This window comes from Hyperolius riggenbachi, chromosome 10 (assembly GCF_040937935.1).
Source record: "Hyperolius riggenbachi isolate aHypRig1 chromosome 10, aHypRig1.pri, whole genome shotgun sequence".
NCBI classification, from domain to species: Eukaryota; Metazoa; Chordata; class Amphibia; order Anura; family Hyperoliidae; genus Hyperolius; species Hyperolius riggenbachi.
This window is the reverse complement of record NC_090655.1, coordinates 74,810,631-74,823,691: the sequence shown is the minus strand read 5'-3', so window position 1 is coordinate 74,823,691 and position 13,061 is coordinate 74,810,631. Positions and strand designations below refer to the sequence as shown.

The window sequence follows — 13,061 nt, the reverse complement described above, 5'->3', positions numbered from 1 at the left end:
ACCTACTCCTAACACTAACCTCCCCCCACCTACTCCTAACACTAACCTCCCCCCACCTACTCCTAGCACTAACCAGCCTCCACCTACTCCTCACACTAACCTCCCCCCACCTACTCCTAACACTAACCTCCCCCCACCCACTCCTAATACTAACCTCCCCCCACCTACTCCTAACACTAACCTCCCCCCACCTACTCCTAACACTAACCCCCCCCCCCACCTACTCCTTACACTAATCTCCCCCACCTACTCCTAACACTAACCACTCCCAACACTAACCACTCCCCACCTACTCCTAACACTAACCTTCCCCCACCTACTCCTAGCACTAACCAGCCTCCACCTACTCCTCACACTAACCTCCCCCTCCTACTCCTAACACTAACCACCCCCCACCTACTCCTAACACTAACCTCCTCCCACCTACTCCTTACACTAATCTCCCCCACCTACTCCTAAGTCCTAACACTAACCACTCCCAACACTAACCACTCCCCACCTACTCCTAACACTAACCTCCCCCCACCTACTTCTAACACTAACCTCCCCCCACCTGCTCCTAACACTACCTGCCTGCCCTATCTACCCCCATCAGTTTGCAAGCACTGTGCAGCCAGCCAATCACCATGCGGCTTCGGTCCCATGTCATGTGACAGGAATGGAAGCCGAATTGTGATTGACTGGCTGCACTGCACTTGTGAACTGAAAAGGAAGTGAAGAAAGATCTGTGTCGCCATCAGGAGCAGGTAATGTATAATATTTTTTTCTGCTGCTGACTACCCTACCTCCTGCTCCCAGGCCCCCCTGCTCTTGCCCCTGCTAGAACTGCAGAGGAAACACAGCTATACATAAGAATCCTATAGTTTACAATGCACAGAACAGGTTTGAAGAAAATCTGGAACCAAGAAATAGAGATGGCCCAAACGGTTCGCCAGAGAACTTGTTCGTGTGAACTTAGCTGATTCGAGTTCGTGGTGAACAGCGAACACTTAGCGAGTTCGACCCGCCCCCTACACTACATCATTGGGCTAAACTTTGACCCTCTAAATCACAGTCAGCAAACACCTGGCAGCCAATGAGGCTGCACTCCCTCCTGGAGCCCCCCCGACACCCTCCTTATAAAAGGCAGCAGCATCTGCCATTTTATCGCTCTGTGTGCTGCTGTGCTGTATTAGTGACAGAAGGGAGAGACATTGGAGAGATAGGGTTAGTGATAGTTAGGAGGTCTGTTAGCTTGCTCCTTGCTGATATTTGTTGATGAAAAGCACCCCAAAACAGCTCTTTTGAAAGCTAGTGTTTTTCTGATGTGTATTTTTATGTGTGTTCGTGCCACTGACACTGCATATACAGCCCTGTCTGTCACAGCTGGCCCTTGCTAATTGCTGTACTGTGCCCGGCCCAGCACATTCAGTGCATACCTTTTCCCTGCACCTGTGTGACTGCACAATTGCATTATAACAGTAGTCACTGCATACCTTTTCCCTGCACCTGTGTGACTGCACAATTGTATTATAGCAGCAGTCACTGCATGCCTTTTCCCTGCATCTGTGTGACTGCACAATTGTATTATAGCAGCAGTCACTGCATACCATTTCCCTGCACCTGTGTGACTGCACAATTGTATTATAGTAGCAATCAGTGCATACCTTTCCCCTGCACCTGTGTGACTGCACAGTTGTATTATAGCAGCAGTCACTGCATACCTTTTCCCTGCACCTGTGTGACTGCACAATTGTATTATAGCAGCAGTCAGTGCATACCTTTTCACTGCACCTGTGTAACTGCACATTGTATTATACCACCAGCAGTCACTGCATACCTTTTCACTGGACCTGTGTGACTGCACATTGTATACCAGCAGTCACTGCATACCTTTTCACTGCACCTGTGTGACTGCACAATTGTATTATAGCGACAGTCAATGCATACCTTTTCACTGCACCTGTGTAAAAGCACATTGTATTATACCACCAGCAGCCAGGTCAAAATAGTGTTCAGTACCTCACCTTTACTAAACTGAATGAGGCATGGATCCCGGAGGACTACTGACTGCCTGAAGACTAAGTCAGTCCCCACACACACAGCATCTCTGCCTGCACGCTGTGTGACTGCCTTCCCCAAGACTAAGGCCTCAATTCACAGAGCTTTATCAAACACTTTATCAAACGTTTGATAATTTTCCTCATGGGTAAAATCTAATTTTGAATTCACTAAGGTGTTATAGATTTATTAAATGTTTTATCAATGAAATGATCAATAAATCTATAACACCTTAGTAAATTCAAAATTAGATTTTACCTATGAGGAAAATTATCAAACGTTTGATAAAGTGTTTGATAAAGCTCTGTGAATTGAGGCCAATGTCAGTCCCCACACAGCATCTCTGCCTGCAGGCTGCTTGACTGCCTTCTCTGCCACCACCAACAGGGTCCAGGACTCCAGGTGGATCCCTGAATTTTTCTGGCCGCTGCTGCTAGCAGAGGCTGCTACCAAACATAATAATACATTTTCTGGTGCGTGTACATGTCTAATTTTTCTGGCTGCACTGCGGCTGCAACAACAAAACAAAAGCCATGTACATGTGTCAATTTCCCTTCATGATCGTTACCTTGCCGCTGTGAAGTGGCTTGCGTATCGCAATGAAGCAATGACCTATATGAGTGTGTTGGGGGGGCACACCCAAGATAATAAGGTCGTTGCTTCATTGTAGACAGACCAAATTATATCAGCTGGACACTCAGTCACTGTTGTTCTGTCATTGAGCTACCTCAGCCCGACCATATGGGCTTGAAAACTGCCATCGCCTGCACTCTCGCCATGGTGCGCACCAGTCCAGCACGGCCATCACTACACAAACAGCTGTTTGTGGTGCGTTACACAGTGAGTTTGGTCTGTCAGTTTGAAACAGTACACTACTTACACTAACTGCTGATCCATGTATACACATGCAAGATGTTTTAAAGCACTTTATGCCTCCAATTCAGCATGCAATGTGATTTCTGCCTTTTAGGGATTATAACCCTGCTGTGCGCCAAATCCGTAATTTTCCCCGGGACTTTTGGTGTGTATCCCACTTCACCATGCCCCCCTCCAGGTGTTACACCCCTTGAAACATCTTTTCCATCACTTTTGTGGCCAGAAACAGCGTTTGTAGTTTTTCAAGTTTGCCTGGCCATTGAAGTCTATTGCGGTTCAAAAAGTTTGCAGGTTCGCAAATTTTTTCAGAAGTTCGAGGTTCGCGAACCGAAAATCGGAGGTTCGAGCCATCTCTACCGAGAAACAGATGTAGTAATAATGATCATAATCTGCTAATTACATTTAGGCATAATTTCCTGTACATTTTTGCAGTTACAGGCATTTGGACATTCAATTGATTTCATGTAAACTATTCGTAATTTAGCATAATTTTCACATAATTTTGTGCCGACTTTAGAGGTGAATAGCAAACCCCGCCCCTGCATGCTATTGTCACCAATACTGCTACATTTATTAAGGGAAATGGTGGCAATAAGGATTTTACAAAAATACTTTGTTTTTTTGAGAAAATCGATTTTAAAAATGCAAAGGAAAAATGCTTTTTAAATTGTAGTTTTTCTGTGTTTAAAAAACATTTTTCCTTTGCCGTTTTAAAATCGATTTTCTCAAAAACTGCATGGTCTTTTTGAAAACATTTTTGACTTGTTCCCCCTCTTCTCCATAACATACAACAAGTTTGGTGACAATGGCATGTATGGGGGCTTTGGTATTAACTGCTAAAGCTGGCAAGAGATTATGTGAAAATTACACAAAATGGCGGTTCCTGATTAGGTTTACAAGCTAAATTAATTATGACTTTTCCTGTAATTTGGCATTACAATTTTGCATTGCATTTGCTAATTACGATGCCAGATTACGATTGTGCAAAATTTGTGCTCATCACTAAGCTGTAGTAAGACGACAGATGTAGTAAGACGAGACGAGTGAGAGATGCAGCTTACCAGCTCAGGAGGGCTTCTTCTCGCCGCTTCACTTTTAGTTTGCGTTGTGTCCTTTTATAGGCTATAGCGTGGCTCCTCCAACCTGTCCAGCACCATTCCTTTGCTAGCCGCAAGAAGTAGTAACACTCGTTTGGCAGGGCTGTTATATTCACCTACACTTTGTATGGGTTATGTAAACCTGTCTAATTAAGCTTATGCTATACATTTTTTGAATTGTGTCTGAAGACTGATTGTGCTGTGAAAAACCATAGCAATTCCAGGCATTTTTCTAGAGGCACATTTCAATTTTCTCTTTATGGAGAAACATTTATTTTGATTCTGATGTTTGCAGCAGTAGTGCATTGTGCTGTGTTATCCATGCTTCTTTCTGAGTCTATAGAAATCCAGAGTGATAATGAATCAAAATCGAGCTTCCATTAATACCTCCTTCCAGAGTTGGGACAAGGTCCTCCAGCACCCAAGACTGAGACACCAAAGTGCTCCCCTCCATCCCTCCCACCCCAGCCTTCACACACTGATTGCTATTAGACTAAGATGCGCTTCAGGGCCCCCAGCACCTTAATCTCTAGTTATCTGGCTTGCAGTCACTGCCATGTATCCCCTTTTCTTATTTCTCTCTGCTTAAAACACAATAGGGGAATGAATGATAGCTGAGTGAGTTGTGCACCCCTCCTACACTGCGCCCTGAGGCTGGAGCCTCTCTTGCCTCTGCCTTGGCCCGATGCTGCCTCCTTCTCACTTACATACAGCTTCAGGGATGGTCAATGGGATTCAAATAATTCAGAGTAGTAGTAAATAATTCAGGCATTGTTGCTAATCATATCGAGTCGATGCAGCATCACTTTCTGATTCATTGGTGAGGAATAGATGCATGAGCGCACCCAAGCATGTAGAGTAAGCTGGAGCTGCGCTAATGCACATGTGCGGGCGGGCGTGTGTGCTTACTGCGCAGCCATGAATCAGGAAGAGGAGCAACGCAGCCCCAAAGTGATGGGGGGAGGGGCACGCTCAGGAACAGGAGGACTGCGGACCACCGGGGGAAGCCTCGATAGGATCCAGAGGCTTCCCTTTCTTCAAGGATTATTTTAAAAGCTTTATATAGATAAGTGTAAAAACAGGTAAGACAAGGACATTTTTGTGAATCAATCATTGTTTCCCCACTTTGCTTAATAAAGTTAAGTAATTTTAAAAAAAAGATTTTTTTTTTTGTTGTTTTTTTTTTTTTGTGGAAACCGTTATATTTTTCAGATGTACGCTATTATGCGGACATCCGCTGTACGCTTCCAAATTTTCTGTTTGGTCAAATGCTTTTGAGTTGAAAGTATTGGACCAATCACTGAGTGCAAAAGTTTACAGCAGAAATCCGAATACCATGGAAATTTTAGGCCAATCACAAAAACCCTGAAATACTCGGTAGAATTGGACCAATCAGACAATGCAAAAGTTTACAGCAGAAAACAGAATACTGTGGCAATTTGAGGCCAAACACAAGACACTCACTTGTTCAGGCAGGACTTTTCCTCCCCTCCACCTATTTAAACTCCAAGTGTGTCCAGTTTCTTTACAAATATGACTAAGGGCTGAATGTGAGCCTGCAGCGCTTCAGTGGTTTTGTGGAAGTACCTTATTTTGACTGTGTCCATCTATCAATAAAAATGCTGGTTTTAGTGCACATGTGAGCCTGCGAATCACTTTTCTTCTTCTCAACTGTTTATATAATCCGCCCATGATTATTTTCTTGAAATATCTATTGTACCTACTTGTTCCAACTGTTATTAAATATTACTTCACATGCATCCCCCTCATGGAGAAGAATTCTTTTTTTTGAAGATGCAAATTAAATCGTCCTCCAACCACAAAGGGTTCCCATGAGTCTTTAGTGAAAAAAAAAATCACTTGGCCCCAGGCACCCCCATAATGCATTTGTAAAACATGAAGTACAATACAATACAATAATAATAATACAATACAATAACATTTGTAAAGCGCTTTTCTCCCATAGGACTCAAAGCGCATAGTTGTGTCTCAGATCAATACAAGGTTGCAGGCTGGACTGTGTTACAGAGGAGATAAGTAGGTGTTCATAAAAGCCAGACTGAAGAGGTGGGTTTTCAGTTTAGACTTAAATGCTTCCAGGGATGGTGCGATCCTGATTGTGTGTGGCATAGTGGTGCTCAAATACCCCTTTTTAAAATTCGAGTTTGGTCGAATTCGAATAGTAAATTATTCGAGGTCAGTCGAATATTCGAGTCGAATAATTTTTACTATTCGATTCGACCTCGGACTTCGAGCTCACTATTCGAGTCGGTATTCGAGCTCATTATTCGAGCTGACTATTCGAATTGGCCTTAAATAGCTTCCAACACTTGTTTTGAGGGTGAATGATGCAAGAAACATCTTTTTTTCCAAGTAACAACAGCAAGTGATTATGTGGGGATGTTCCTTTAAAAAAAAAAGGTGAAAAGAGAAGTTGTGTCCAGAATTTTGTTCAGTACTGTATATACTTCTTCTTCTTCTTCTTTATCTTCTATATCTTCTTCTTCTATATCTTCTTCTTCTATATCTTCTTCTTCTATATCTTCTTCTATATCTTCTTCTTCTTCTATATTGTCTTCTTCTTCATCTTCTTCATCTTCTTCATCATCATCTTCTTCATCTTCTTCATCATCATCTTCTTCTTCTTCATCTTCTTCATCTTCTTCTTCTTCATCTTCTTCATCTTCTTCATCTTCTTCTTCTTCATCTTCTTCTTCTTCATCTTCTTCATCTTCTTCATCTTCTTCATCTTCTTCATCTTCTTCTTCATCTTCTTCATCTTCTTCTTCATCTTCTTCATCTTCTTCATCTTCTTCTTCTTCTTCTCCTTCTTCTTCTTCTTCTTCATCTTCTTCTTCTTCTTCATTTTCTTCTTCTTCATCTTCTTCTTCTTCTCCTTCTTCTTCTTCTTCTTCATCTTCTTCTTCTTCATCTTCTTCTTCTTCATCTTCTTCATCTTCTTCTATATCGTCTTCTTCTTCACTTATTTCTCTTTTCAATTTTTTTTTTTAAAGAAATGCAGCTATTTTTGAGCGTAACAAATAGCTGGTGGCGCACGCATGTTGGAAGCGCCATTATATGTGCTCCCTGGCAGTGGAAACACACAGACAGCAGGAGGTAAATTCAGCAGCAGGAGGAGGAGGATGAGTGTGTGGCAGCAGGCAGTCAATGAGGCAGGCAGCGTGACATAATAGCCCTGGTACCTAGCGGTGATACCAGGGCTGTAAATAAACACAGCAGGCAGGAGGTCCCAGACAGCGGTCGTGCAGCCCACATCGTGTCCAATACACAACTGGGACAACACAGTTTTCAACCCGGGCACCTCAGAAAAATTAAACCTTTTTTTTTTTTTAATGGTTTTTTTGGTTTTGTTTGTACAACCAATTACACAGATATATAGCTATTGTTTGACGTAATAGCTGGTGGCAGAGTGGCAGCAGAATGTAATTCTGTGTACCCTGGCAGTGGGAAACACAGACCGACAGCAGCAGCAGCAGGAGGAATGGAGGAGTAATGTGAGCAGCTATTGTTTGACGTAATAGCTGGTGGCAGTGTGGCAGCAAAAGGTAATTCTGTGTACCCTGGCAGTGGGAAACACAGACAGACAGCAGCAGCAGCAGGAGGAATGGAGGAGTAGTGTGAGTGTGGCAGCAGGCAGGCAGCGTGACATAATAGCCCTGGTACCTAGCGGTGATACCAGGGCTGTAAATAAACACAACAGGAGGTCCCAGACAGCGGTCGTGCAGCCCACATCGTGTCCAATACACAACTGGGACAACACAGTTTTCAACCCGGGCACCTCAGAAAAATTAAACCTTTTTTTTTTTTTTAATGGTTTTTTGGTTTTGTTTGTACAACCAATTACACAGATATATAGCTATTGTTTGACGTAATAGCTGGTGGCAGAGTGGCAGCAGAATGTAATTCTGTGTACCCTGGCAGTGGGAAACACAGACCGACAGCAGCAGCAGCAGGAGGAATGGAGGAGTAATGTGAGCAGCTATTGTTTGACGTAATAGCTGGTGGCAGTGTGGCAGCAGAAGGTAATTCTGTGTACCCTGGCAGTGGGAAACACAGACAGACAGCAGCAGCAGCAGGAGGAATGGAGGAGTAGTGTGAGTGTGGCAGCAGGCAGGCAGCGTGACATAATAGCCCTGGTACCTAGCGGTGATACCAGGGCTGTAAATAAACACAACAGGAGGTCCCAGACAGCGGTCGTGCAGCCCACATCGTGTCCAATACACAACTGGGACAACACAGTTTTCAACCCGGGCACCTCAGAAAAATTAAACCTTTTTTTTTTTTTAATGGTTTTTTTGGTTTTGTTTGTAAAACCAATTACACAGATATATAGCTATTGTTTGACGTAATAGCTGGTGGCAGAGTGGCAGCAGAATGTAATTCTGTGTACCCTGGCAGTGGGAAACACAGACCGACAGCAGCAGCAGCAGGAGGAATGGAGGAGTAATGTGAGCAGCTATTGTTTGACGTAATAGCTGGTGGCAGAGTGGCAGCAGAAGGTAATTCTGTGTACCCTGGCAGTGGGAAACACAGACAGACAGCAGAAGGGCAGTACACAGCAGCCCACTGTAGGTGTAAAATGTGTGGCTGCAGGCGACGTAATAGTCAAACTGAACCAGGCTGGCTTAGTGAGCAGGAGCCAGGAGGTGGTAAAGGGTGGTAAGGCACATTAACGATGGTTCTTAGCCAGTTCATGTCCCCCTCTCGCCGACAACAGGGGCCAGGAACTCGCCTTCCACCCATGCCTGGTTCATCTTGAGAAACGCCAGTCTGTCCACAGACTTGTGAGACAGACGTGAGCATTTCTCGGTGACCACGCCACCAGCTGCACTGAAGCAGCGCTCGGACAGCACGCTGGAAGGGGGGCAGGACAGCACTTCCAGGGCGTACTGTGCCAGCTCGCTCCAGATCTCCAGGCGCTTGACCCAATACTCCATGGGATCAACAGGGGCATCGCTGTCAAGCCCGCTGTAGGACCCCATGTAGTCAGCCACCATGCGGGTCAGGCGCTGGCTGTGACCGGAGGAGGATGCTGCTGCATCATGCACCTCCTCTCTAGTCACTGCTGCCGGAGCCTCTACAGTCCTGTAGAGCTCGTGGCTGAGAGACAGCAGGTCTGTGGGGCGCTTGCTGCTGGATGCAGGCACCTGCTGCTGCCTCTGTGCTGGCTGCTGGACAGTGGGGGTGGAAGGCTGGGGGAAGGCTTCCTCCAAGCGCTCAACAAGGGCCTGCTGCAAGCTCCTTATTTGTTGTGCTGGGTCTCCTCCTGCAGGCGGCAGGAACTGGCTCAACTTCCCCTTGAGGCGTGGGTCCAACATCATGCTGATCCAGATGTCCTCCCTCTGCTTCATCTGGATCACCCTGGGGTCCTTGCGCAGGCACGCCAGCATGTGCGCTGCCATTGGGAAGAGGCGGGCCACGTGTGCTGGCACATCGACGGCAGTGCTGTCCTCCTCATCCTCCTCCTCTGCCGCCTCATCCTCTCTCCACCCCTGCACCAACTCAGCTGTGCTGTGCTGATCCCCCTCATCAGCAGCAAGGTCAGGGACCTCCACCAAGTCCTCCTCCTCCTCCCCCTCAGAGGTGGACTGTGCAGCTGCTTGCCGCTCCTGCTGGTCCAAGGCTGCTGCTCCCTGTTCCAGCAAAGCATCGAGGGCCCTGTTCAGCAGACAAACCAGGGGCACCCACTCGCAGACCATAGTATGGTCCCTGCTCACCATGTTAGTGGCCTGCAGAAAGGGAGCCAGCACTAAGCACACCTGCTGCATGTGCCTCCAGTCATCATCGGGGACGATGAACGGGATGTTGCTGGTCTTGTCCCTTCTCTGAGCGGCGGAAACAGTGGCCTGGGCAAGGTACTGGTTGACAGCGTGCTTCTGTTCAACCAGACGCTCCAACATCGCCAGGGTGGAGTTCCAGCGAGTCGGAACGTCAAGGATCAGCCGATGGCGTGGCAGCTCCAGCTCCTTTTGCACGTCTTCCAGGCTCGCACAGGCTGCAGCCGAGCGCCGGAAGTGACGCACAACGTTCCTTGCCGTTTCCAGCAGTTCGCCCATCCCCTGGTAGGTGCGCAAGAGCTTTTGCACCACCAGGTTCAGCACGTGGGCAAGACAGGGGATGTGGGTCAGGTTTCCCCTGTCTATTGCGGCAACCAGATTGGCCCTATTGTCGGCCACCACCTCTCCGACTCTGAGGCCTCTGGGGGTCAGCCAAATCCTCTCCTGCTCCTGGAGTTTGGCCAACACATGGGTTGCCGTCAGCTTGGTCTTCCCAAGGCTGACCAAGTGCAGCAGCGCTTGGCAGTGGCGGGCCTTCACGCTGCTGCTGAGGCGGGGGGTTTGGCCAGGTGTGCCGGAGGATGGCAGAGGATCGGAGGAACCTGCTGCAGTTCCCCTGACCCTGCGGGGGGGCACCACCCACTGTGTTGCTGCTGCTGTGCCCGCTGCTGCTCTCCCATCCTCACCCCCTTCCACCAAGCTGACCCAGTGGACAGTGAAAGACAGGTAGCGGCCTGTCCCGAAGCGGCTGCTCCAGGAGTCCATGGTGACGTGGACCCTTTCACCAACCGCGTGCTCCAGCCCTCGCTCCACATTGGCCATCACAAAGCGGTGCAGTGCAGGAATGGCCTTGCGGGCGAAGAAGTGTCTGCTGGGGAGCTGCCAGTCTGGGGCTGCACAAGCAAGCAGCGCACGCATGTCGCTCCCCTCCTGCACAAGCGTGTACGGCAGGAGTTGGGAGCACATGGCCCGTGCCAGCAAGCCGTTCAGCTGCCGCACGCGACGGCTGCTGGGAGGCAGAGCCCTAACCACCCCCTGGAAGGACTCGCTCAAAAGGCTCTGGCGTGGCCTTTTGCTGGCACGGGAATCAGCAGACACAGCAGAGGAGGCCACTGAGGACTGGCTGCCAGAACAGGCCTCAGTGTCGGCGGCAGGAGTTGCAGAGGGGGGAGGAGCAGTGCGTTTCCGCACTCCTGCTGGTGCTGCTGGAGGAGCAGGAGGGCGGGTGGCTGCTGTTGCTGCTGCTGCTGAAGGCTGTGCAGTGATGGGTGTGGTGCCACTGCCAGCACCAGATGCCTTCAGCCTCTGGAACTCCTCATGCTGGTGGAAATGTTTCGCAGCAAGGTGGTTGATGAGCGAGCTGGTGCTGAACCTTAAGGGGTCTGCACCTCTGCTCAACTTCCGCTGACAGTGGTTGCAAGTGGCGTACTTGCTGTACACAGTGGGCATGGTGAAAAAGCGCCAGATTGGTGACAAAAACAACCCCCTACGGCATGGAACCGCTGCTGCCTGTCTCCCTGTGGTGGTTGGGGGGGGGGGGCTTGGGTGCGGCTGGTGGTGGTACTGGCAGATGCTGCTGCTGCTGCTGCTGCTGAGCCTGAGACACCAGCAGGCTGTGGGACCTGCCTACTGCTGCCAATGCTTGCAATGATGCGCCTCCTTGCAAGGCCCACAAGCGCATCCTCCTCCTCCTCCTCAGAGCTGCTGATGACGACATCCCCTGGAGCTGGTGGCACCCAGTCTCTGTCTGTCAGCGTGTCATCATCATCCTCCCCCTCCTGAAACATGTCCTGCTGGGATGATGACCCCCCAAACTCCTCTCCTGATGCATGGATGGGCTGCTTGACTGTCGCCACAGTCTTGCTGTCCAATCCCTCATCCCCCAAAGTGCCCATCAGCATCTCCTCCTCCAAATCGCCAACAACAGCAGACAATACCCTGATGGTGCCTGGGGTAAAAATACTGCTGAGTGACAGGTCGCCAACTTGTGACGGTGAACTGGCCTCCTCCCCAGGCCCTGCTGGGCGGCTGCTGCGAACAGGGGTGGTGGTGGTGAGGGTGGAGGCCTCGGATGCAGAGCTGATGGCGGGCTGCTCATCCTCCGTCATCAGTTGCACCACAGTGTCTGCATCCTTTTCCTCAATGGGATGTTTCCGACCCGGCTGGAGGAAAATCGGAGCAGGTGCTACACGCTGCTGCTGCTGCTGTGTCTCTGCAGCGTGAGTTGCAGATGCTCCTGCTGGGCGGCGCCCAAGGCGTCCACGGCCAGTGGCTATGGGAGGAATGTTAGCCACTGACGCTGCGGAACTGTGCATGGTGGCGCGGCCGCGCCCGCGGCTTGCCACAATGCTGCTCCCTCTCCTCCTGATTCCCTTGCTGCCCTTCCCCTTGCCCAAACCGCGCTGGCTGCCACTTCCAGACATCTTCGATGTTTTGGGCGTAAACACAAAAGTTTTTGAAAAGGGCGGGTGAAAAGTGGGGTACTTTAATGGAGTGGGTTGGTGGGTGAGGTGACTGAGTGAGTGTCCCGACTCCCTAGTACAGTAAGTAAGTAGTAACAGTCAGGAAGTACAACTAGCAGTTACAATAATCAGTAGTAATCACAAGGAAATAGAGTGTGTGTACACTACAGACAGTGAGTGCACGCACGCGCAAACACGCGCAGGAGCTGGCCTATGAACAGAGAGTGAGTGAGTGTCCCTAGTACAGTAAGTAAGTAGTAACAGTCAGGAAGTACAACTAGAAGTTACAATAATCAGTAGTAATCACAAGGAAATAGAGTGTGTGTACACTACAGACAGTGAGTGCACGCACGCGCACACACGTGCAGGAGCTAGCCTATGAACAGTGACTGAGTGAGTGTCCTACTACAGTAAGTAAGTAGTAACTGTCAGGAAGTAGAATTTACAATAATCAATCAGTAATCAGAAGGAAATAGAGTGTGTGTACAGTACACAGACAGTGAGTGCACACACACACGTAGGAGCTAGTAGCCTATGAACAGTGACAGTGAGTGTCCTAGTACAGTTACAGTATATAACTATTCAGAAGGAAATAGAGTGTGTGTACACTACAGTACACAGACAGTGAGTGCACGCACACGCAGGAGCTAGTAGCCTATGAACAGTGACAGTGAGTGTCCTGGTACAGTTACAGTATATAACTATTCAGAAGGAAATAGAGTGTGTGTACAGTACACAGACAGTGAGTGCACGCACACGCAGGAGCTAGTAGCCTATGAACAGTGACA

At 48.5% G+C, this 13,061-nt stretch overlaps 1 protein-coding gene across 1 annotated transcript in view; it reads right to left on the bottom strand.

Moving 5' to 3' along the window:
* Positions 1-4,009, bottom strand: part of LOC137536186 (intelectin-1-like) — a 32,385-nt gene extending 28,376 nt beyond the window's left edge. Inside the window, exon 1 of the mRNA XM_068258279.1 lies at positions 3,978-4,009. The gene's annotated coding sequence lies outside the window, so the exon portion shown is untranslated. The remainder of the gene's footprint in view (positions 1-3,977) is intronic.
* Positions 4,010-13,061: the final 9,052 nt, after the last annotated feature.